The sequence below is a fragment of the Anomaloglossus baeobatrachus genome, chromosome 3, assembly GCF_048569485.1.
Source record: "Anomaloglossus baeobatrachus isolate aAnoBae1 chromosome 3, aAnoBae1.hap1, whole genome shotgun sequence".
Classification (NCBI taxonomy): domain Eukaryota; kingdom Metazoa; phylum Chordata; class Amphibia; order Anura; family Aromobatidae; genus Anomaloglossus; species Anomaloglossus baeobatrachus.
Genome location: NC_134355.1, coordinates 443,940,744 through 443,968,266, shown reverse-complemented (window position 1 = coordinate 443,968,266; position 27,523 = coordinate 443,940,744). Strand labels below are relative to the sequence as shown.

Genomic DNA, 27,523 nt, shown 5'->3' with positions numbered 1-27,523 from the left:
AGACTGCAAAAAAACTGCAATTCTGACATTTTTTTTTCAAAATTGTTTTTACGGTGTACATTATGTGTTCAAAATGACCAGGCATTATGATTCTCCTTGATCGCTTCTTTCTTTTTTTCATTTGTTGTGGTATTGCAATGACCAAAAAATGATTTTTTTTTTCTGTTTACAGATTGGTACAGTTAACTTTATACTTTGATAGATCACACTGGTATGGATGTGGCGATATTACCTACAGTGCCTTTAAAAAGTGACCATACCCAATGAATTTTTCCACTTTTTTTACATTACACCAAAAAACTTAAATGCATTTTTGGGGGATTTTCTGTGATATAGCGACACTAAGTATCAAGTATTTGTGAAGTACAAAGTAAATAATACATGGTGTTCTAAAAACTTAAAAAAATCTAAAAATTGTGACGAGCATTTATATTCGGTCCCCTGTCTTTTGATACAGATAGCTAAGATCCTGAGTGACCAATTGTCTCCAGAACTCGCCAAATTACTAAATTAAGTCCACCTGTATGTAATTTATTCTCGGTATAACTACAGCTGTTCTGTGAAGGCCTCAGTGTTTGTTTGAGAGCATTAGGCATCATTAAGGAACAGCATCATGAAAACCAAGGAACAAACCAGACAGGTCAGGGACACAGATGTGGAGAAGCATGGTTAGGTTATGAAAAAATAGACCAAGCTCTGAACATCTCACAGAACACCTTTCAATCCATCATCCAAAAATAGAAGGAGTATAGCATAACTGCAAACTTTCCAAGACATGGCCGTCCACCAAATCTGACATCCCAAGCAAGCAGAACAATAGAGAAGTGGATAAGAGGCCCATGGTCACTCTGGAGGAGCTGCAAAGATCCACAGCTCAGGGAGAATCTGTCTATAGGACATCTATTATTCTTATACACCACAAATCTGGCCTTTATACTGTAGAAGTGATAAGAAGAATGCCATTTTTTAAAGCAAACTATAAGAAGTCTAAAGCCTGCTTTACACGTATCAATTTGTCGTGCGATCGCATTTGCGATGGCATGCGCCCCCATCGTTTGTGCGGCACGGGCAATTTCTTGCCCGTGTCGCACAAAGTCGTAACCCCCGTCACACGTACTTACCTCCATCACGACGTCGCTGTGGGCGGCGAACATCCACTTCCTGAAGGGGGAGGGACGTTCGGCGTCAAAGCGACGTTACACAGCGGTCGCCCAATAGAAGCGGAGGGGCGGAGATGAGCGGGACGTAAACATCCCACCCACGTCCTTCCTTCCGCATTGCCGGCAGGACGCAGGTAAGCTGTGTTCATCGTTCACGGGGTGTCACATGGAGCAATATGTGCTGCCTCGGGAACAATGAACAACCGGAGGTTCGATTTTTTGAAAATGACCGACATGTCAACGATGAACGAGAAGGTGAGTATTTCTGCTCGTTCACCGTTGCACGTAGCTGTCACACGCTACGATATCACTAACGATGCTGGATGTGCGTCATGACGTGACCCTGACGACATCTTGTTAGATATATCGTAGAGTGTAAAGCCCGCTTTAAGTGCAGTTTGCAAAAAGTCCTGTAGGAAACACAGCTAGCATGTAGAAGATGAGACCAAAGTAAACCTTTTTGGGCTAAATGCAAAGTGCTATATTTTGTGGAAAGCTAACTCAGCAAACTCCTTCCCCACCATCAAACATAGTGGTGGCAGCATCATGTTGGGGGGGAAGCTTTTCTTCAGCAGGGATAGTGACTGGTCAGAGTTGATGGGAAAATTGATTGAGGCAAATACAGGGAAATCCTAGAGAAAAACCTGTAAGAGGCAGCAACAAACTTGACAGTGGAGTGTAGGTTTATCTTCCAGCAGGACAATGACCCTAAACATATAGCCAGAGCTACAATGGAATGGTTTAGATTAAAGATTATTAATGTGTGTGAATAGCCAAGTCAAAGCTCAGGCCTAAGGGTGAGAACGCACTTTGCGTTTCCACCTGCGTTTTAGGTCCATTTTGAGAAGCGCCTTTTTCATGCCAAAAGGCATGCGTTTTGATTTCACAGCAAAGTCTATGGAAAATGGGGATTTCTAGACCGCACTTTGCGTTTCTAAATGCTGCGTTTAATTTGCATATTTTGTGGCAAAAACCATGCGTTCAAAGAAGTAGCATGTCAATTGTTTTTGCCATTTTGGGTGCATTTTGGTGACATTGAAGTCAATGAGAAATAGCTTAAACCAAGATTCCTTCAAATTCCTGCGTTTTACCTGCTTTTTCAGTGCAGAAAACATACGTTTTGGACATCAAAATAATGATTTGATATGTCCCTTTACACACACACATAATCCGACAATTAAATTTAAGAAAAATATGCATTTATTGCTATTTTAGCAATAAAATGTATATTACCGCTATAATTTGATGAAATATATCTATTTTCATTATTTTTCCCATTAATATAGATATGATCCTTTTTTTTCTCTTTTTTCATTATGTTTGACTGTTTAAACTTTATTTAGCAGTGTCTTGATGTTCAAAACGCATCTGTCAAAACGCAGGTGAAAAAGCATGTAAAAAGCGCTGAAAGCGCATCAACAACGCGGTAAATACACATGCGTTTTCAGCGCTAAAGTTCTGAAAAAGGCAACTTTGGTCAAATCAATTAAGCCCAAAATGTGCGTTTAGAACTGCAAGTAGGTGAACGCAAAGTGCGTTCTTACCCTAAATCCGATTGAGAATTTGTGGCAAGACTTGAAATTTGCTGTTCGCAGATGCTCTCCATCCAACCTCACTGAGCTTGAGCTAATTTTTAAAGAAGAAAATGTATCCTCTAGTTCTGCAAAGCTGGTAGAAACATACTCAAAAGACTTGCAGTAATAACTGCAGTGAGAGGTCGTCCTACAAAAATTCAGGGAGGCCGAATACAAATGTACATTATAATATTGAGAATTTTATGCTTTAAATAATTAGCATGACATGTATCATTCATTTTCTGTACACTTCACAAAAACTTGCTACTTTGTGTTGGTATATCACGTAAAATCTCAATAAAATATATTTATGTTTGTGGGTGTAATGTGGAAAAAGTGCAGTGAGTATGAATACTTTTTTAAGGCATTGCATGTATATTTTTAAAAATTCTTTTAATATCTTTATTTTTAGTGGGGAGAAGAGGGGCTTTAGTCAAACTTTTTGTCTTGTTTTTTTCTTAAACTTTGTATTATTTTTTTCAAGATTTATTGCATTTGTTAGTTCAGTCAGGGTACTAGAAAATGTAGATCATCAAATCACTAGTACTACATCTATTAAATGCATAATCGTCATTTTCATTTTTATTTCATACATTACTAGTACACATAAAAATCTGCAACTTTGCAATATATCTTATCAGAGAAATCTTTTTTTTTCTCACCCAGAATTGATTAGACATTATCAAAATTCTCAATTCTGAGGTAAAATCTGTACTCAGTGGAGACTTTCCCATTACGAAGATAGGAGATGGCAGATGTTACTGATGAGATTCTATGATGATGGGAAGAGGGAGGAGCTATAGGCAGAAGGTGGAGCTAGAGGGAGGATCTATAGGCAGAAGGTGGAGCTAGAGGGAGAGGGAGGAGCTATAGGCAGAAGGTGGAGCTAGAGGGAGGATCTATAGGCAGAAGGTGGAGCTAGAGGGAGAGGGAGGAGCTATAGGCAGAGCTCTGCCCCCTCTTCCCTCTTTTTTTTCCCATAGAATCTCATCAGTAACTTTTTTTAATAATACAATAACATCATTTTTATACAGTGTCACTGATTTATGAAGTAAAAATGAAAACAACTGTTACACTGTAAGTATTGCTGGATATAGTAAAAAGCATGGTCTTCTTTGAAGCTCAGCTACAGGCTCCATGATGGCAGTAATGGGGGTCTTCCACAGACCCCTAGTTGTCATAGTAACCTAGGCCCCATGGGGGTCTTCCACAGACCCCTAGTTGTCATAGTAACCTAGGCCCCCAGCTATGCTCTGAGGTAGTCGATGGACACAGAATGACACACTTCTATGTCGGTTTTGGTCCCATGGATAGAGATTAAAATGTACATTGTATCAATCCTTAAACTATAAAGATTAATTAACAATATATGATAAATAGAATAAAATAGCAAGGAGTAGTTGAAAAATGTAAAAACATACAAGTAAGTTATTGAATTATTCATTATACATTATTAATTAGTAGAAATATGTAAATTAAACTTACAAGGATGTGTTGCATTAAATGGTACATTTGTACTAGTGTTCTGGCTTAGTAACCTAATTAATTACAAGTTTGTAACTAATTTGGCTATAAATGCGAACTAAATATATCCCCCTCAGTTTAGTGAAAAAAGTGATCCTTATATTGGGGATAATGAGCGTCTCTAAAAATGCATTTCAAGATTAGAAATTCTGTTATTTTTTCCTTTTACATCAACCTTGCTCAGCAAGTAATATTTATAGTAGAAGTATCTTCAAAGTCTATTTTGTGTCCTCCAGTCTTTCTAAGGGCACTCTCGTGACCCTGTTAAATGACATCACTTTGCATTAAAGGGAGTCTGTCAGCAGCTTTTTACTATGTAATCTGAAGACATCAGGAGATAAGTCTAAGCAGTTTGTCATTTCATAAGTTGTGTGCTTTTGTTTACTTATAATGAAGGTTTTATCCTCAGGAGATTATCACTGCCTAGACTACAGGGCTTGTGAGCACTGATCCAACCATGCCCCCTCTTCTGATAAGCAGCTCACTGTCAATAGACAATGAACACAGAGAACTGTGGCTGGGGTCAGCTTTCTGAGCTCTGCAACATGTAAAATCTGTGATAGTATCACAACTGCTGCATCCAGTAAACTGGGTGATACATTGTTGGACTCAGGGTCCATTTTCTCACATTATGCTGCTCTCAGATGAGGTAGCAAAAACCTACTGACAGATTACCAAAACCCCTTACTTACGTCATATGTCATGTCCCTGCCTATGATGCAGGTTTGTAAGACAAGCCCACATCTTTTCCGGCAAATAATGTCTGAAGTATTCAGTCATCATCTGCCTCTAACAGCCATGGGTGGACAGAGCTCCGGCTGTGGCTGTTAACCTGTTACCTGTTACATGCCGCTGTCAAGCTCTAACAGCAGCATTTAACACATGTTGGCAGGGGTATGCATCATTCCATATGCCCATCAACTTGACGACCCAGGTGTCTGTCATTACGATTCTCCTGTGAAAGCCAGAGTTTAGCTTGCGTCCACAGGAAACCGTGATATTAGCTATACATAGTAGTGCTGATGCACTGCTATGTATAACACAAGAAATTGGATGATCGGAGCTTCAAGAGCTCCTAAGTGGACTAACAAATACAGTATAAAGTGGAAAAAAAAGTTTTTAAAAATATGAAAAGAAATAAAAAATGCAAAAGTTCAAATCACCCTCAATCAAGCCTTTAAAATAAATAGACATATTTGGTATTGCTGAGTTCAACCCCAAAATGGTATACATAAAAACATAATCTCAGGGTGCAAGAAAATAAGCCATCAAATAGTCTCATATCCTGAGGCCCCACCCCATTCTAATAGGGGGTGTAAATAACTCTGAATAACCCCCCCCAGATATTATCTGATCATCAGCTGCTGTCACTCAAGAAGCTGCCGATTTTATAAACTTTACTTTCTTGGATTTCAAAACCTAATCATCCGAGCTGACCACTACAGGTATGTATAGAATCAGCCTGATAGTGCCAGTATAGCACTGGCTTTAGGTTATATACGAAAATCTGATGATTGGTTCCTTTTAAATTCACTCCTGGCTCTCCCATATGCCAGTGATAGTTCTTCTATGCTGACCTCCCAGGAGAACTTGTCTTTGTGGAAGCTGTGGAAATCTGTTTGTTGTTTCATTCCCTTGTGTTTGCCTCTCTCCTAGTGTTGTTTATATGTAGCATGACTCACTAGGCAGGGCTAGCCCATGGTCAGCCAGGGCTTACACACATAGAGGGGAGGACCCGTCTAGGGACAATGAGTGCAGGGTTTAGTTTCAGGTGAGCATTTAGAAGTCACCCATTCCCCCTCTCCTTATTGCAGGGTACCCTTTAACCTGTTTCACTTCCCTTTGCTCAGCATGCTGGGTGTTATCCCTGCTCTGTCATGACAGCATTCTGCAATTTTTGCACAAGTCAAAGAATGGACACTGTAATGGAAATCAGTCCAATTTATAACTAAAGTTGTCCTTTTGTTACCGATTATACTTGTTATGAAACTGATCAGAGAAATTGGATTAATAAAACATAGGTGTGAACAGAGCCAAACTGTATTTTAAAGTCACAGTAGTGATTGTACATATTATCAGGCTGTGTTCTATTGTCATAATGTCACAATACGTTTTATCTTTTTCTTTGTTTGATGTTGATGATGTCATAATTTTTATCATTACTCCTATGCTGTATTTTATTGTCATGATGTCAACAACTGCCATTGTTTTCTTTAGTGAAGATATCACCATGACCTTTGTCCTTATTTATACATTTTTTGTGATGTCACAATAAAATGTGTCTACTAATAACCTTTTTTATTGTGATGACAGCGTGGTAGTGTTAATCATCTTTTACAAGCTGTGCTTTATTTTGATGATGATAAAATCTAATCGCTGTCTCCATTTAAGGGCTCTATTCTACTATATCACAATACTGCTTTTCCCTTTTCTTGGGCTTTGTGCTACTGTGTTCATATCAGGATACAGTTATCCAGGCTACAAGATTAATGATTTATCCTTAGGACATATCCATATATGAATATAAAAGTATTTAACGGGGTTGTCCACTACTTGGACAACATGTTCTCAATTTGAGTGTGCGCCCCCGTTAAGATAAAAACACTTTTACTTAACTCCAGTGTTGGAACAGTTCAATCAGTGTCTGTCCTCTCTCTTCCGGGGCTCACGTGAAGTCAGGCTTGGACTGGCCCACAGGAGAGTAGGAGAATCCTCTGGTGGAACCGTTTGCGGTAGTACATCACTTATCCCCCCAGCATAATCAGTACTTGGCACAATAAACTTGTTTCACTTTGTAGAGATAAAGGAAGCATATCATCATTCATGTTACAAACTAACGAGTGTATTATTATATTGATACATCGTTAAATCTGTGAATGTAATATCTGCATCTAGTTGATCAGCGGGCCCTCAGACTCAATGTTATTGCTGGGCCCCTATCGGCCCAGTCTGACATTGCGAGAAGTGATTACATCTCGTAAGCCCTGCGCCCAAGTGGTGCCGGCTTTCCTTCTCGTTGCCTTTGGAAAAATTGAGCATCAAGATAAAGTCATAGCTGTGGGTGATCTCTCACTTCCTACTGATATTTGATACATCTGATGGTGGAGAAAAGGAAGTAAACGCCTGATGTAACAATTTCACATGAGCCCGGGGAGTGAGGGCTAACACCGTTTAAACTGTGGCGGCACCGGAGATGAGTTAAACTGTTTTTGTTTTTTTTTTTATTGGGGGCAAACACTCAGATTGAGAAGGGGTTGTTTGAGCAGTGGACAACTCCTTTAATGATCATGTGCATATGTGCAATGGATGTAATGAATATGCTTATACATGTATGAATATGTGTGTCTATCCATGTAGTGAGTGTGCTATGTAAAAATTTTTATTTATTCTTACACCCATAATTTTTGTAAGTGTACATTTATGTGTATCCAAATCTATATATATAATTGCCTTATTCTGTCTGTCTGTCTGTCTGTCTGTCATGCTCCAAAATTGTGTCCTTATGGTGACACAAAGCTGATTGGCCGCTGGGCTCGCCATGGCCCCGCCCCCCCACGGATTGGCCTCTCGCCCTGGCTCTCTGCAGGCCCCGCCCCCCCTCACGCAATGCACGCTCACTCTGGCCCAACTGACACGGAGCTCCGACTCTCAGGTGAGTACACACACACACATCAGATCACACTCACTCTCACACACACCTCACACATCACATCCACACACTCACAGCATCCTGGGATATCGCAGACATAACCTTGCGATGCTGGGATCTTGACGGAGCCCGTGAACGCTGGTAACCATTATACACATCGGGTAACTAAGGTCCCTTGGTTACCCGATGTGTATCATAGTTACCAGTGTACACCGGCTCCGTCACGATCCCAGCAGCGCCAGACATAACCTTGCGATGCTGGGATATTCACGGAGCCCGTGAATGCTGGTAACCATTATACACATCGGGTAACTAAGGTCCCTTGGTTACCCGATGTGTATCATAGTTACCAGTGTACACCGGCTCACACTCACTCTCACACACACCTCACACACACATCACATCGCATCCACATACTCACAGCATCCGGAGATATCGCTTGCTTCTCGGCCTCGATACTGTGCTGTTGTGACCTTCCAGGACCTGCCGGGGGATCACATGGCCAGAAGCATGTGGTATCTCCGGATGTTGTGAGTGTGAGCGTGGATGTGCGATATCGTCAGTGTGTGTGTGTGTGAGTGTATGCGATCGGGTGTGTGTGAGTGTATGCGATTGGGTGTGTGTGAGTGTATGCGATTGGGTGTGTGAGTGTATGCGATTGGGTGTGTGTGAGTGTATGCGATCGGGTGTGTGTGAGTGTATGCGATCGGATCTGTGAGTGTCTGCAGAGGAGCACGGCGTGCTGGAGGAGGCTGGGAGGAGAGAGGCTGATCCTGGGGAAGGCTGGGAGGGGGAGGCTGATGCTGGGGGAGGCTGGAAGGAGAGAGGCTGATGCTGGGGGAGGCTGGGAGGAGAGAGGCTGATGCTGGGGAAGGCTGATGCTGAGGGAGGCTGGGAGGGGAAGGCTGATGCTGAGGGAGGCTGGGAGGAGGGAGGCTGGGAGGAGAGAGGCTGGGAGGAGAGAGGCTGATCCTGGGGATAGCTGGGAGGGGGAGGCTGATGCTGGGGGAGGCTGGAAGGAGAGAGGCTGATGCTGGGGAGGCTGGGAGGAGAGAGGCTGCTGCTGGGGGAGGCTGATGCTGGGGGAGGCTGGGAGGGGGAGGCTGATGCTGGGGGAGGCTGGGAGGAGAGAGGCTGATGCTGGGGGAGGCTGATGCTGGGGGAGGCTGGAAGGAGAAAGGCTGATGCTGGGGGAGGCTGATGCTGGGGGAGGCTGATGCTGGGGGAGGCTGGGAGGAGAGAGGCTGATGCTGGGGGAGGCTGATGCTGGGGGAGGCTGGGAGGAGAGAGGCTGATGCTGGGGGAGGTTGATGCTGGGGGAGGCTGGGAGGGGGAGGCTGATGCTGGGGGAGGCTGGGAGCACGATGGGGGGTGCGCAGCATGGGGGATGGAGCACGTTTGGGAGTGCGCAGCATGGCAGATGGAGCACGTTTGGGACTGCGCAGCATGGCGGATGGACCACGTTTGGGAGTGCGCAGCATGGCGGATAGAGCATGTTTGGGAGTGCGCAGCATGGCGGATGGAGCACGTTTGGGAGTGCGCAGCATGGCGGATGGAGCACGTTTGGGAGTGCGCAGCATGGCGGATGGAGCACGTTTGGGAGTGCGCAGCATGGCTGATGGAACACGTTTGGGACTGCGCAGCATGGCGGATGGACCACGTTTGGGAGTGCGCAGCATGGCGGATGGAGCATGTTTGGGAGTGCGCAGCATGGCGGATGGAGCACGTTTGGGAGTGCGCAGCATGGCGGATGGAGCACGTTTGGGAGTGCGCAGCATGGCGGATGGAGCATGTTTGGGAGTGCGCAGCATGGCGGATGGAGCACATTTAGGAGTGCGCAGCATGGCGGATGGAGCACGTTTGGGAGTGCGCAGCATGGCGGATGGACCACATTTGGGAGTGCGCAGCATGGCGGATGGAGCACGTTTGGGAGTGCTCAGCATGGCGGATGGAGCACGATGGGGGGTGCGCAGCATGGGGGATGGAGCACGATGGGAGGTGCACACCTCCCCCCAACACACACACACAACACACCACACACACACACTGGGAACCACAAACACCGCCGTACACAGACACCCACACACACAGACAACGCTGCACACACACAACACCCAACACACAAACACCGCGGCATACATAAATATACGCACATACCACGCAACACACACACATTGCACAAAACATACCTCCCCCCAAAACACACCACACCCACACAAACCGCGCAACACACACACACAACGCTACAGACACACAGCGCTCCACAAACAACGCAACACACGCAACACACATACAAAATCGCTCTCACCCCCCGTCACACCCAGACAACACCCAGAACATGTACAGCGCCCTACACAAACACTTGGTAACACATCTATATATATATATATATAACAAAAATCATATATTAACTACACAATACGTAAATTCTAGAATACCCGATGCGTAGAATCGGGCCACCTTCTAGTCTATATATATAATTGCCTTATTCTGTCTGTCTGTCTGTCTGTCTGTCTGTCATGCTCCAAAATTGTGTCCTTACGGTGACACAAAGCTGATTGGCCGCTGGGCTCGCCATGGCCCCGCCCCCCCACATGGATAGGCCTCTCGCCCCGGCTCTCTGCAGGCCCCGCCCCCTCACGCAATGCACGCTCGCTCTGGCCCAACTGACACGGAGCTCCGACTCCCAGGTGAGTACACACACACACATCAGATCACACTCACTCTCACACACACCTCACACATCACATCCACACACTCACAACATCCTGGGATATCGCTTGCTTCTACACCGGCTCCGTCACGATCCCAGCAGCGCCAGACATAACCTTGCGATGCTGGGATATTCACGGAGCCCGTGAACGCTGGTAACCATTATACGCATCGGGTAACTAAGGTCCCTTGGTTACCCGATCTGTATCATAGTTACCAGTGTACACCGGCTCACACTCACTCTCACACACACCTCACACATACATCACATCGCATCCACACACTCACAGCATCCGGCGATATCGCTTGCTTCTCGGCCTCGATACTGTGCTGTTGTGACCTTCCAGGACCTGCCAGAGGATCACATGGCCAGAAGCATGTGGTATCTCCAGATGTTGTGAGTATGAGCGTGTATGTGCAATATCGTCAATGTGTGTGTGCGTGAGTGTATGCGATCGGGTGTGTGTGAGTGTATGCGATCGGGTGTGTGAGTGTCGGCAGAGGAGCATGGCGTGCTGGAGGAGGCTGGGAGGAGAGAGGCTGATCCTGGGGAATGCTGGGATGGAGAGGCTGATGCTGGGGACAGAGAGGCTGATGCTGGGATGAGAGAGGCTGTTGCTGGGATGAAAGAGGCTGATGCTGGGATGAGAGAGGCTGATGCTGGGGACAGAGAGGCTGATGCTGGGGACAGAGAGGCTGATGCTGGGGACAGAGAGGCTGATGCTGGGGGGAGAGAGGCTGATGCTGCGGGTAGAGAGGCTGATGCTGGCGCAGCATGGTGGATGGAGCACGTTTGGGAGTGCGCAGCATGGCGGATGGAGCACGTTTGGGAGTGCGCAGCATGGCGGATGGAGCACGTTTGGGAGTGCGCAGCATGGCGGATGGAGCACGTTTGGGAGTGCGCAGCATGGTGGATGGAGCACGTTTGGGAGTGCGCAGCATGGCGGATGGATCACGTTTGCGAGTGCGCAGCATGGCGGATGGAGCACGTTTGGGAGTGCGCAGCATGGGGGATGCAGCACGATGGGGAGTGCGGAGTATGGCGGATGGAGCATGTTTGGGAGTGCGCAGCATGGCGGATGGACCACGTTTGGGAGTGCGCAGCAAGGCGGATGGAGCACGTTTGGGAGTGCGCAGCATGGCAGATGGAGCACGATGGGGGGTGCGCAGCATAGGGGATGGAGCACGATGGGGAGTGCGCTGCATGGGGGATGGAGCACGATGGGGAGTGCGGAGTATGGTGGATGGAGCACGTTTGGGAGTGCACAGCATGGCAGATGGAGCACGTTTGGGAGTGCGCAGCATGGCGGATGGAGCACGTTTGGGAGTGCGCAGAATGGGAGATGGAGCACGATGGGGACTGCGCAGCATGGCGGATGAAGCACGTTTGGGAGTGCGCAGCATGGGGGATGGAGCACGATGGGGAGTGTGCAGCATGGCGGATGGAGCACGTTTGGGAGTGCGCAGCATGGCGGATGGAGCATGTTTGGGAGTGCGCAGCATGGCGGATGGAGCACGTTTGGGAGTGCGCAGGATGGGAGATGGAGCACGATGGGGGGTGCGCAGCATATGGGATGGAGCACGTTTGGGAGTGCGCAGCATGGCGGATGGAGCACGTTTGGGAGTGCGCAGCATGGGGGATGCAGCACGATGGGGAGTGCGGAGTATGGCGGATGGAGCACGTTTGGGAGTGCGCAGCATGGCGGATGGACCACGTTTGGGAGTGCGCAGCATGGCGGATGGAGCACGTTTGGGAGTGCGCAGCATGGGAGATGGAGCACGATGGGGGGTGCGCAGCATAGGGGATGGAGCACGATGGGGAGTGCGCTGCATGGGGGATGGAGCACGATGGGGAGTGCGGAGTATGGCGGATGGAGCACGTTTGGGAGTGCGCAGCATGGTGGATGGAGCACGTTTGGGAGTGCGCAGCATGGCGGATGGAGCACGTTTGGGAGTGCGCAGCATGGGAGATGGAGCACGATGGGGAGTGCGCAGCATGGCGGATGGAGCACGTTTGGGAGTGCGCAGCATGGGGGATGGAGCACGATGGGGAGTGCGCAGCATGGTGGATGGAGCACGTTTGGGAGTGCGCAGCATGGCGGATGGAGCACGTTTGGGAGTGCGCAGCATGGCGGATGGAGCACGTTTGGGAGTGCGCAGGATGGGAGATGGAGCACGATGGGGGGTGCGCAGCATAGGGGATGGAGCACGATGGGGAGTGCGCTGCATGGGGGATGGAGCACGATGGGGAGTGCGCTGCATGGGGGATGGAGCACGATGGGAAGTGCACACCTCCCCCAACACACACACACGTGCGCGCGCACTGCACAACACACCACACACACACTGGGAACCACAAACAACTGCCCTACACAGACACCCACACACAGACAACGCTGCACACACAAATATACGCACATACCGCACAACACACACATTGCACAAAACATACCTCCCCCCAAAACACACCACACACACACAAACCGCACAACACACACACACAACGCTACAGACACACAGCGCTCCACAAACAACGCAACACACAAACAACACCGCTCTCACCCCCCGCCACACCCATACAACACCCAGAACGTACAGCGCCCTACACAAACACTTGGTAACTACACACAACATCTATATATATATATATAACAAAAATCATACATGAACTACACAATACGTAAATTCTAGAATACCCGATGCGTAGAATCGGGCCACCTTCTAGTAAATAAATAAATGCAAATGTACTGTAGATAGTGTGATATTGTGGTTTATGTCTCCATATACATAGTTTGCTTGTGTGTGTACTGAGATGTAGTAACTGAGTGTATGTTTGCCTTTGCATCTTAAGATACCATTAGTATTTGGCTACTGTTACTGTTTAGTAGAGATTATGGGCAGCATGGTGGCTCATTGGTTAGCACAGTTGCTTTGCAGCGATGGGTATGTTCTCCCCAAGTTTATGTGAGTTTCCTCTCGGTCTCCAGTTTCCTCCCACACTCCAAAAACATACTGATAGGGAATTGAGATTGCGTGCCCCAATAGGAACAGCAATGATGTCTTTAAAGTGCTGTGAAATTAATGGAGCTATACAAGTGCATCTCAATACATTAGAATATCATCAAAAAGTTAATTTAGTTCAGTAATTCAATACAAAAAGGAAACACATATATTATATAGAGTCATTACAAACAGAGTGATCTGTTTCAAGTGTTTATTTCTGTTAGTGTTGATGATTATGGCTTACAACCAATGAAAAACCAAAAGTCATTATCTCAGAAAATTAGAATATTATATAAGACCAACTGAACAAATTATTTTAAAATCAGAAATGTTGGCCTACTGAAAAGTCTGTACAGTAAAGGCACTCATTACTTGGTCGGGGCTCTTTTTGCATGAATTACTGCATCAATGCGGCGTGGCATGGAGGCGATTAGCCTGTGATACTGCTGAGGTGTTATGGGAGCCCAGATTGCTTTGATAGCAGCCTTCAGCTCGTCTGCATTATTGGATCTGGTTTCACTCATAATCCTCTTGACAATACCCCATAGATTCTCTATGAGGTTTAGGTCAGGTGAGTTTGCTGGCCAATCAAGCACAGAGATACTGTGGTTGTTAAACCAGGTATTGGTACTTTTGGCAGTGTGGACAGGTGCCACATCCTGCTGGAAAATGAAATTTCAATTTCCAAAAAGCTTGTCAGCAGAGGGAAGTATGAAGTGCCCTAAAATGTCCGGGTAGACAGCTGCGCTATGATCTTGACAAAACACAGTGGATCTACACAAGCAGATGACATGGCTCCCCAAACCATCGCTGACTGTGGAAACTTCACAGTAGACATCAAGCAGCTTAGATTCTGCGCCTCTCCACTCTTCCTCCAGACTCTGGGACCATGATTTCCAAATTAAATGCAAAATGTACTTTCATCTGAAAACAAAACCTTGGACCACTAAGCAACAGTCCAGTTCTTTTTCCCTTGGCCCAGCTAAGACGCTTCTGGCATTGTCTATTGGTCATGAGTGGCTTGACACAAGGAATGTGACAGTTGTAGCCCATGTCCTGGATACGTCTGTGTGTGGTGGCTCTTGAAGCACTGACTCAAGCAGCAGTCCACTCCTTGTGAATCCACCCAAACATTTTTGAATAACCTTTTCTTAGCAATCCTAACAAGGTTCCGGTTATCCCGGTTGCTTGTGCACCTTTTTCTACCACACTTTTTCCTTCCACTCAACCTTGCATTAATATGCTTGCATACAGCGCTCTGTGAACAGCAAGCTTCTTTAGAAATGACCTTTTGGGATTTACCCTTCTTGATGAGTGTGTCAATGACTGTCTTCTGGACAACTTTCAAGTCAGCAGTCTTCCCTATTATTGTGTAACATACAGAACCAGACTAAGGGACCATTTTAATCGCTTAGGAAGCTTTTGCAGGTGTTTTGTGGTAATTATTCTAATTTTCTGAGATAATGACTTTTGGGTTTTCATTGCCTGTAAGTCATAATCACTAACATTAACAAAAATGTTGAAATAGATCACTTTGTTTGGAATAACTCTATATAATATACGTATGTGCTTCCCTTCCTGTATTAAATTACTGAAATAAATTAACTTTTTGATGATATTCTAATTTATTGAGATGCACTTGTATAAGAGAATAAAATAATTGAGCTGATCAATCCACAGATAATTGGATTTAAGTATAAAGAGTAGGGTCAAGCAAGCCACCCCATTTTGTCCTTTGCAGCATGGGCATAGAGGTCAGAGCACACAACTCATTCCACATAGGGACAGAAAAAAGCACTATTGTTGATGAACATTTACAGAGAGAGACATGGCAAGGGGAGTAGTCCAAGTATCATTTATAATATATTCACACCTTACTCATCTTTCTCTCTCTCTTTCCCCTAAGACCATACACACAGTTCCAAGGCAATTGAAATACAGTGGCACCTTGGTTTAAGAGTAACTTGGCTTGAGAGCGTTTTGCAAGACAAACAAAGCATTTTACAAATGTATAACTTGGTTTAAGAGCAATGCTTTGCAAGAACAGCAAATACTCACCGTGTATACTTCCGGTTCTGTCCTTTCACCACGCTCTAACCCACTCTGGAGGTAATTTTCTATACATACAGTCATATGAAAAAGTTTGGGCACCCCTATTAATGTTAACCTTTTGTCTTTATAACAAATTGGGGTATTGCAACAGCTATTTCAGTTTCATATATCTAATAACTGATGGACTGAGTATTATTTCTGGATTGAAATGAGGTTTATTGTACTAACAGAAAATGTGCAATCCGCATTTAAACAAAATTTGACCGGTGCAAAAGTATGGGCACCTCAACATAAAAGTGACATTAATATTATTTAGATCCTCCTTTTGCAAAAATAACAGCCTCTGGTCGCTTCCTGTAGCTTTTAATGAGTTCCTGGATCCTGGATGAAGGTATATTTGACCATTCCTGTTTACAAAACAATTCCAGTTCAGTTACGTTTGATGGTCGCTGAGCATGGACAGCACGCTTCAAATCATCCCACAGATTTTCAATGATATTCAGGTCTGGGGACTGGGATGGCCATTCCAGAACATTGTAATTGTTCCTCTGCATGGATGCCTGAGTAGATTTGGAGCGGTGTTTTGGATCATTGTCTTGCTGAAATATCCATCCCCTGGCGTAACTTCAACTTCGTCACTGATTCTTGCACATTATTGTCAAGAATCTGCTGATACTGAGTTGAATCCATGCGACCCTCAATTTTAACAAGATTCCCGGTGCCGGCATTGGCCACACAGTCCCAAAGCATGATGGAACATCCACCAAATTTTACTGTGGGTAGCAAGTGCTTTTCTTGGAATGCTGTGTTTTTTTGCCTCCATGCATAACGCCTTTTTGTATGACCAAACAACTGAATCTTTGTTTAATCAGTTCACAGAACCTTCTTCCAAAATGTAACTGGTTTGTCCAAATGTGCTTTTGCATACCTCAGGCGACTCTGTTTGTGGCGTGCTTGCAGAAATGGCTTCTTTCGCATCACGCTCCCATACAGCTTCTCCTTGTGCAACGTGCGCTATATTGTTGACCGATGCACATTGACACCATCTGCAGCAAGATGATGCTGCAGGTCTTTGGAGGTGGTCTGTGGATTGTCCTTGACTGTTCTGACCATTCTTCTTCTCTGCCTTTCTGATATTTTTCTTGGCCTGCCACTTCTGGGCTTAACAAGAACTGTACCTGTGTTCTTCCATTTCCTTACTATGTTCCTCACAGTGGAAACTGACAGTTTAAACCTCTGAGACAATTTTTGTATCTTTCCCCTGAACAACTATGTTGAATAATCTTTGTTTTCAGATCATTTGAGAGTTGTTTTGAGGAGCCCATGATGCCACTCTTCATAGGAGATTCAAATAGGAGAACAACTTGCAAGTGGCCACCTTAAATACCTTTTCTCATGATTGGATACACCTGCCTGTCAAGTTCAAAGCTCAATGAGGTTACAAAACCAATTTAGTGCTTTAGTAAGTCAATAAAAAGTAGTTAGGAGTGTTCAAATCAAGAAATTGATAAGGGTGGCCATACTTTTGCACCGGTCAAATTTTGTTTAAATGCGGATTGCACATTTTCTGTTTGTACAATAAACCTCATTTCAATCCAGAAATATTACTCAGTCCATCAGTTATTAGATATATGAAACTGAAATAGCTGTTGCAAAAACCCAATTTGTTATAAAGAAAAAAGGTTAATATTAATAGGGGTGCCCAAACCTTTTCATATGACTGTATGTACTGTATACTGTATACAATATACCATTGTACAGTACAGTATATACTATATAGCATGTCTATCAATTTGCATTTATGGATACAGTATTGTACTTTATTTCTGCTAACCAGTACAGCACATTGATTATACTGTACCTCCCACACCAACAATTTTATTGTAAGCTAAAGCATAGTTTAATTTGCTTTATATGTTTTTATTGTACAGTATTTTGTATTAGTGTACTGTAATAATTTTATATGAATACAGTACATTATTTTATATTACTGTAATAAATTTGTATAAATACAGTAAATATTTTTGGGTTGTGGAACGACTTGTCTGTGTTTCAATTATTTCCTATGGCAAAATTCGCTGTAATATAAGAAAGAGTAACTTGGTTTATGAGCACACTCCCGGAACCAATTATGCTCGTAATCCAAGGTTCCACTATAATGAGAGTTGCCAGATATCTTTTTTTTTTTTTTAAATAAAAATTTGGCAACCATGGCAGATTTGAATTTCAAAACGCTCAATCATCTCTACTTAGATGGATTATTTGAGGGTTATTCTTTTATATTAGTTCTTTTTAGGTGTACCATATGGTGGCATGTTTTAGTCATTGAGTACAGCAGTATTTAGCTTATGTGTGTAATATCTTGGCACTGCTTTAGGTGCAATTTGGTGGAAATGTTCAGGTATGCAGGATGGCTGCATTCTTTAGTGTTCAGTGTGGCAGCATTGTTTAAGTGTGAAGTATAATGACATTGTTTAGGTGCAGTACAACATGGCTTTATTACATTTTTAATTGAGCCACTGATTAACGAGTTCCTGTCTGTAAGACACTTTGTGTCTCTGTGTGCGCACACTGGCTTATACATCGCCAAACCCCCTGTGCAAGAACCTAAGTTGTAGTATTTCTTCTGTCTACTCTCTGGAGGGCCATGACAGTGCCACGCCATTAGCAAAGATTTGTGGCCTAGTAGAGGACAGCTACGAAGCTCTAAGCTTAGATGAACTATTGGAGGCAGGTAGTGCTCAATAAGTCTGGTCAAAAGCTGAATGTTTATTTCTTACTCAGAACAAGCGTTAATTGCCAACTTCTTAAATATAAACCCTGGATATTGTTTTTGTTTTAAATGAATGCTTCCACTCCAATAAGTATTCTTGTTTACCTGTGTCACTACAGATGTAGCAGTGGTCAACATGATAGCTGACTAGCTATATTAATAACTATTTGCCAAGTGTAGTCATTATCATTCACATCGGAATATTGCAGTAGTGCACCCCAGCCATCATGTTGGTGGCTGCTACATCTGGGGATGAATAAAAGTGTGTCCACCTTTAACCTTTCTTGAATAAAGTTTAACTGTACAGTTTTTCATGATCACAAGTCAACATAATTAATCCACTAGAATAGATATCTATCAACCTAGTAGAAAAGTATATTTGAATGTATACCGTATTTTTCGGATTATAAGATGCAATTTGGGAGGAAAATGAGGGGCGTGTCTTATAATGCGAATGTGGCTTACCGGGAGGTGGAGAAGGGGCACCGTGCTGGCTGTGGTAGGGGCTGTGTGGAGCAAGGCAGTGCGGTGGGTGAGATGCTCTGTCAGCGGTGCGGGATTCAAGTAATGGCGCCCAGAGTCGGCGCCTCGGGCCCACTGATCTCCCAGCAGCAGATTTAAAGAAAATGGCACCCGGAGGCGACCAGATGAGATCTCGGCCAAGAGCTCAATCTGCATACGCGCCGACACTGGGCCCCACTTCTTTGAAACCCGCACCGCCTTCTGAGCATCTGTGACACCCGCTACAAAGGCTTGCACCACACAGCCAGCATGGCACCAGCAAGGAAGCACAGCTCCCACCGCAGCCAGCACAGCCCCCACCGCAGCGCCTGCAGCATTGTCCTACTCCAGCACTACCCCTACCTCCAGTTACCCTGCTCCACCACCGCTGCTGCCCCCCTTCTGTAATACACCACTGGAGTATAAGACGGACCCCCCCTTTTTTATTTTACTTTTTTTATCTCTAAATTTTGGGTGCGTCTTATCATCCGGTGCGTTGTATAAAACAAAAAATACGACACGTCTACATGTGAAGGATGACCAACACATGGCATCCGTCTAGGCATCCACCGATTTTACTGCATATTTATTTTTCTTCACATATTTTGGTTTAGACTTTTGTGCTCTACATTAGAGAAAATGTTATGTTTTGACACAAGTTAAGTAAGAGCACATCTGTAAATGGAGAAATGATGGATACATAGGCAATAAAGAGTAACACTGAAAGTTACAAATGTGGAATAGGTTTTCCAAAGATTTTTTTTTTTTTACATATTTAAAAAGATTTTACAGGGAAGTTAAGAATTTGGAACATCTGAGTATTAGTTGAAATAGCCATTTATTTTTTTTTTTTGCCATTTTTTCTATAATATTATGCAATTTGGCTGCTTAACCCCTGACCAACATACGACACATGATGCACATCATATGCCAGCTCTCCAACATTAGCTTTTCCAGCAGGTGATTTCTGTCATATTCAGCCATCTTCTGCCTTTAACAGTTGCAGGTGGAGCAGAGCTCTATCCATGGCTGTTAACTCGTTAAATGCTGCTATCAATTTGCTGAAGGTCACCATGTCTGTCATTATGGCACTCCTGTAAAAGTCAGCCTATGGCTGGTATTCATAAGAGATTGTCTTTTTTTGCTATATACAGCACTACTGTGGCATTGTTATATATGTTATGTTATGGCAATGTATGAAAACCTGGCATTCTATAGAATACCTAGGCAATATATGCAATCCCTGTCGTTTTCAGGCAAGGTATGAAATATCTGCGTCGTTCTATACTTTTCCTAGGCATTACATAAAATGTCTAGGTGCCCAGATTGGAAAAGTTAGCTATTACATGAAATGTCTAGGTATTATAAAGGATGACAAGAATTGCTCAGGCAAAGTCTGATATAACACCCAGATTGGAAAAGTTAGCCATTACATAAAATGTCTAGGTGCCCAGATTTGAAAAGTTAGCCATTACATAAAATGTCTAGGTATTATAAAGAATGACAAGAACTGCTCAGGCAAAGTCTGATATAATGCCCAGATTGGAAAAGTCTTTAGTAACAAACAGTCAAAAAACTAATGAAAGAAGTAACAAACAGTCAAAAACTAAATGAACAACAGGATATCTTTATGGGGAAAAACACAAAGAAACAGAAGTGTCATTCCTGACTATTAGTCTTTAGTAACAAACAGTCAAAAACATGAAAGATGAAATGCAAAAGGAACAACAGGATATCTTTGCTGGGAAAAAAAAGGAATCAGAAATGTCATTCCTGACTATTTGTTGCAGCACGGGAGGCTAGAATGGCATTTTGAATTGCACTTCATTTTTTTTTTTTACGCAAAGGCATTTGTTAGTTTGGCATTTAGTCTTGCACATACACCTCAAAAATCCTTGGCCACTTCCTGTGGACCGAGCAGTAGCAGCAGATCAAAGAGGTATTTTGTGGTCAGGAACATCTTGAACCTTGAGCAAGCCCTTTTGACAAACACTGAATTGTGATCTTGGAAATATGAAAGGTGGAATCTGATTGGTTGCTAATGCTAAGGGAAACTGAGCCAGTTTCACAGATCTGCTGCTGCCTGCTCTGTCCACCTACTTTTTGATGCTAAGGGCAACTGAGCCAGTTTCCCAGATCTGCTACTGCCTTCATTGTCTACCTACTTTTGGATGGACCACACCCCTGTAGTATTCTACACTCTGCCTGTTTGTCATTTAAGTATTCTATAGAATGACTAGGAAATGTATGAACATCTGATGCATTTCATACTTTGACAACCCATTTCCGGTATTGTATACATAGCCTAGGTATTCTATAGAATGTCTGTTTTTACACATTGCCGGTAACATATATATCAGAAGTGATAGGATGATTCCAATTTCATTTTCTCTTAAGGGGACTAGCAAATACAATAAAAAAATGTAAATGTTTGAAACGGAAATAATATAAGCTTTCTAATCCCTCCCCTTTTCTTTCATTAAAAAATAAGGTATTTAAAAAATTAAAATACAAATATTTGTTATCGCTGTCCTTATAAAAGTTTGAGCTATCAAAAGTATAAAATAAATTAATGCAATTAGTTAATGGAATAACGAGAAAATAAATCAAAATGACATAATAATGTTTTTCAGCAGCTGCAACAAAACAAGAAAAAGTATGAAGAGGTGATAAAAACATTGTATCTACCCCAACTAATATTAATAAAAACATAGACTCAGAGCACAATAAACAGGCCCTCACACAGCTCCATATTCCATAACTTGAAATCATTATGGCTTTTGGAAAATGGCAACAAAAGCAACATTTTTTTTTTCACCACTTAGATAAAACAAAAACTATACCTGTTTGGGATCTCCGTAATCTTACTAACCTGCAGAATCATATTTTTCCACTATTTTTGCTGTAAAATAAACACTTTTCAGTACAACATATCAACTTGATGGTGTTATTCAAAAGTACAACAAAATAAAAAAGTTCTGACATATGGAATAAGGGGAGGAGAAAACAAAGGTGCAAAAATGGAAAATCGCCAGTTTGGGAACAGGTTAATGTTAATTTATTTCAGAAGTAGAAAATAATGTTTACATCAAAGAGGTAATAATAAATAATAATTAACAAATAATTTCATTAATTTAAGCTTATAATCTATAAATGAAGGGGGAGGAAAAATGCTACGTATAGTAATGATATAGACAAGTGTTTCTCAAACTCCAGTCCTTATGGCCCCCAACAAGTCATCTATTCAGGATTTCCTTAGCGTTGAACAAGTGATAGAATCATTCTCAAGGCATCAACTGTGAAATACTAAGGGAATCCTGAAAACATGACCTGTTGGGGCCACGAGAACTGGAGTTGCGGAAACACTGACATACAGTTGTGCTCAAAAGTTTACATACCCTGGCAGGTTTTTTCTTTCTTGGTCTTTTTTCAGAGAATATGAATCATAGCACAAAAACGTTTTTCCACTCATGGTTAGTGGTTGAGTATTTATTGTCAAACTGCTGTGTTTTCTCTTTTTAAATCATAATGATAAGCAAAACCATCCAAATGACCCAGATCAGAGGTTCACATACTCTAGTGATTTTGGCCTGATAACATGCACAGAAGTTGGCACAGATGGGTTTGAATGGCTAATAAAGGTAACATCCTCACCTGTGACCTGTTTGCTTGTAATCAGTGCGTGTGCATAAAAGCGGAGTGAGAGCAGCGACACCCATCGGACCGGACCGCCCCTTAGGTGAGTTTAAAAAAGTGTTTTTTTTACGTTATACAGCACGTCCTGGGCTCATATATAAATCATTCTGGAATGCAGTATATAAGAGCCCACTGGTGGTGGCCGCAGCTTATAGTCGCCAAATCTGTTGACAGGTTTCCTTTAAGGGTTCTGTTCTATAAACGTAGACGACAGGTTGCTGACACATTTTACCTGACTATCACGACTAAGCAGCCCCCGACCAGTAAAAATCCTTAATTGGCCATAAAGAGATGGCCAACTGCCATGATATCATTTTACGCTTAGTTGCAGTACGACCTCTGTGATTACCACCGAACCTCGAGATTAAAGCGGCTGTAAAACTGATTAAGTCCAGAGTATCCTATACAGTGTATACTGTGCACACAATAGCTCTGCCATCTAGCTGTGCCGAAAACTGTAGTTACTATTACAAGTTGAGCACCATATTATTAAGGATTGATAGATATCCCAGAGATTGAACCCTACTGATCATAAAGCAACAGCATATTCCTGTGACATTTTATTACTTAATAGTATGGGAATACCTCATTTAAGACTGAGTTCATAGAAATGGCATTTGATGCTGTTTGACTCGGTTGAGCTGTGTCACTTTACAAACACTGAGGTACAATAGAATTGTGTTGATGGACAGAATGAAATATTACAGTGGTCTTCCCATCCCAGACTATTAATGGCCTGTCCCCAGGATATATGTCTGAGAGAAGCAGGACCTACCCTTGTAAATGTAACTATACCATGAATGGGGCCCGGGCATACATAGAAATTATGGGGCACCATAACAGAAGTTCTAACTGCACCCCCCCCCCAAAAAAAAAATAAAATAAAATAATAATATGACTTAATATTTGGCTGGGTCACATAACAACATATTTCACAACTTTACAGCCATTACAACGTTATTGTCCTTCTATTGAAGCCCCTAGTTTCCCCTTTCATTGCACCCATAAAGTATTATTCTAACAAACATGACCAACAAACACTGTGAATTTCTGCACATGCACAGTGTGTTGACCCTACTGTATCCACCCTCAGCTACTCAAAGTATATTGACTCCAATGCAGTATTATCCCCAACTGTGACTTCCACACAGACTTCCATGCAGTATAATGAGTCTACATACAGTATAATGACTCCTCACCTCTTCACACTATATAATGGCCCCTACTAGCTCTACAAACAGTATAATGCCCCCCACTGTATAATGGCCCCTACTAGCCCTACAAACAGTATAATGGCCCCCAAAAAGCCCTCAGCACAAACCTTCACACTGTATAATTGCTTGCATACAATATATTGGCTCTCAAATAGCCCTCCATAAAGTATAAAGGCTCCCTCATAGCCCTGTAAATATTATAATGGTGCCTCATAGCTCTCCAAATAGTTTAGTGGCCTCCAAATATCGCTTCAAATATTATAATGGCAACCACATAGTCTTCCATTTTATGCACCCCCATAATTATCCATATAGTATAATGGGGACCACATTGCTTTTAATATAGTAAAATGCACCCCTTGTAGTCCTCCATAAAAGTACAATGTGCCCCACAATGTCCTCCATATAGTATAATGCATCTCATTGTCCTCAATATAGTATAATGCTCCCCCATAGTTCCCTATGTAGTATAATGCTCCTGCATAGTCCTCGATATAGAATAATGCACTCCATAGTCCACCACATAGTATAGTGCCCTCATATACTCCTATAATGCAACTAATAATCCTCCATATAATGCAACCCCCATAGTTCCCCATATATTATAATGCAGCCTTCATAGTCCTCCATATTGTATACTGCACCCCCCATAGACCTCCATATATTATAATTTAGCCTCATAGTTCTTCATATATTATAATGCACACCACTTAGTGCACCATATATAATAATACACCCCCCAGCCCTCCATATAATATAATGCACCCTCATAGTCCTCAATATAGTAAAATGCATCCCATAGTCCTCCATATTGTCAAATTCATCCCATAATCCTCCATATATTATAATGCACCAACCATAATCCTCTACATATTACAATGCACTTTTAGTCCTCCAAATAGTCTAATCCATTTCCATAGTCCTCCATACATTACCATGCACCCTCATAGTCCATTAACCCTAGAACGCGCAACCGTAGAAATCTACCATAGAAAACCAGTAACCTAGCAGGCCTGCGAGGCCCCAGGTATGCATTCTAGGGTTAAATAGTATAATGCACACCCAATTATTATCCATTTAGTATTATGGCCAATAGCCACCAGTGTATTCATTGGTTTTAAAAAACAATAAACAAATACTCATCTCTTCCATTTCCCCCACAGTTTTGGCCCCTTAGCGTGTGTTCTGCAGCTCTACACATCTTGGCACAGGGGGCACGCAGTAATGACATTATCGCGCCCGCTGTGTTGAGATGTCAGATCTTAGAGGCAGTGGGAGAATGATGGAGGAGGAAGCAGGCAACAGATCATTTCCCATCATTGCTTTCAACTTCATTTGCTTTCCTACACCAGCCACTACCCCTCCTGGGAATTGCACTTTCAATTGTATCGGCATCATGGTCGCATGGTCACCACTGGGGGAACACCACTGAATGGGGCTCAGTCTTGCAGTCACTGTTAATGAAAAGGTGACAGAACATGCAGGACCCTCTCATCTCTTCTATATGAGTTCCTAAAATAGATAAGGTTGAGGAACCCGCATTTACCAGATGATAAATGCAAGAGATGGAAATACCAATTGAAAACTATAGACCATAACAGAAAGTGAAGTCATGTAAAACACTGTAATTTCCAAAATATCAACCATATAATGTTCACCCTATATCATCATGTCTTTTCACTTCTACACATTTAGGTAGGTTTTTTTTTGTGATTTCATAATATAACGATGTTCTTCATAATAATATGGTCCGACTAGAGCAGGGGTGGGGAACCTCCGGCCCGCGGGCCGCATACGGCCCGCGATGACATTTAATGCGGCCCCCGGGCACATTCCAGGCTACCCCAGTGCTTGAGCGGCACTCGTGCTTTTGCCAGCCGCCGGCCCTTTAAAATCTCAGTGCGTTCTGGGTAGATGCTTGAATGTACGGGCTATTTCCAGATCCTGATTGCAGCCCGTACTAGAATGTACGGGCTCTTTTCGGGACCTGACTACAGCCCGTACATTCTAGACTGAACCCGGGACTGTGCTCGCATGCTGAGGGTTTACCTTGAGGGCGGGGTAAACAGCGCCCTGTGCTCCAGTCACAGCAGAAGAGGTGCAGCTGATGCCTCCCTGCTGTACATGCCTCCTGGACCTGTGCTGTGTGACTCTTCCTCCCCTTGTACTGTGAGTATGCAACCCATCACTGCGCCCCCATCCAGTACTGTGTGTACCCCCTACTACTGTGTGTAGCCCCAAGTGCTGTGTACACCCTAGTACTGTGTGTAACCCCTCAGTGCTGTGTAATCTGTGCAGCCTCCTAGTGCTGTCAGTGCTGCCACATAGTGCTCTCCATGCTGCCTTCTAGTGCTGTCATTGTCAGTGCTCTTTGTGCTGCCACCTAGTGCTTTTTGTGCTGCCACCTAGTGCTTTTTGTGCTGCCACCTAGTGCTTTTTGTGCTGCCACCTAGTGCTTTTTATGCTGCCACCTAGTGCTTTTTGTGCTGCCACCTAGTGCTCTTTGTGCTGCCACCTAGTGCTCTTTGTGCTGCCACCTAGTGCTCTTTGTGCTGCCACCTAGTGTTCTTTGTGCTGCCAACTGGTAATCTCTGTGCTGCCACCTAGTGCTGTCCGTTGTGCCGGCCACCTAGTGCTGTTCGTTGTGCCGGCCACCTAGTGCTGTCCGTTGTGCCGGCCACCTAGTGCTGTCCGTTGTGCCGGCCACCTAGTGCTGTCCGTTGTGCCGGCCACCTAGTGCTGTCCGTTGTGCCGGCCACCTAGTGCTGTCCGTTGTGCCGGCCCCCTAGTGCTGTCCGTTGTGCCGGCCCCCTAGTTCTGTCCGTTGTGCCGGCCCCCTAGTGCTGTCCGTTGTGCCGGCCCCCTAGTGCTGTCCGTTGTGCCGGCCCCCTAGTGCTGTCCGTTGTGCCGGCTCCCTAGTGCTGTCCGTTGTGCCGGCCCCCTAGTGCTGTCCGTTGTGCCGGCCCCCTAGTGCTGTCCGTTGTGCCGGCCACCTAGTGCTGTCCGTTGTGCCGGCCACCTAGTACTGTCCGTTGTGCCGGCCACCTAGTGCTGTCCGTTGTGCCGGCCACCTAGTGCTGTCCGTTGTGCCGGCCACCTAGTGCTGTACGTTGTGCCGGCCTCCTAGTGCTGTCCGTTGTGCCGGCCACCTAGTGCTGTCCGTTGTGCCGGCCACCTAGTGCTGTCCGTTGTGCCGGCCACCTAGTGCTGTCCGTTGTGCCGGCCACCTAGTGCTGTCCGTTGTGCCGGCCACCTAGTGCTGTCCGTTGTGCCGGCCCCCTAGTGCTGTCCGTTGTGCCGGCCCCCTAGTGCTGTCTGTTGTGCCGGCCCCCTAGTGCTGTCCGTTGTGCCGGCCCCCTAGTGCTGTCCGTTGTGCCGGCCCCCTAGTGCTGTCCGTTGTGCCGGCCACCTAGTGCTGTCCGTTGTGCCGGCCACCTAGTGCTGTCCGTTGTGCCGGCCACCTAGTGCTGTCCGTTGTGCCGGCCACCTAGTGCTGTCCATGCTCAGCATCTCCTGTGATGTATATGCCTCAGCATCTCCAGACCAAGACAAACCTGGAAAAGCAGTTGTGGGAAACAAAATGATCAATATCACCGAACATCACAGCCGCTCCGGCCACCACATTAGAGGTGAGTTAATTAATTGTTTGACCAAATATAGCCTGG

The 27,523-nt window shown here is 44.3% G+C and overlaps 1 protein-coding gene across 3 annotated transcripts in view; it reads left to right on the top strand.

Moving 5' to 3' along the window:
- The window catches only part of BCL6 (BCL6 transcription repressor), a 106,133-nt gene that overhangs the window by 10,320 nt on the left and 68,290 nt on the right, over positions 1-27,523 (top strand). The window lies entirely within an intron of this gene.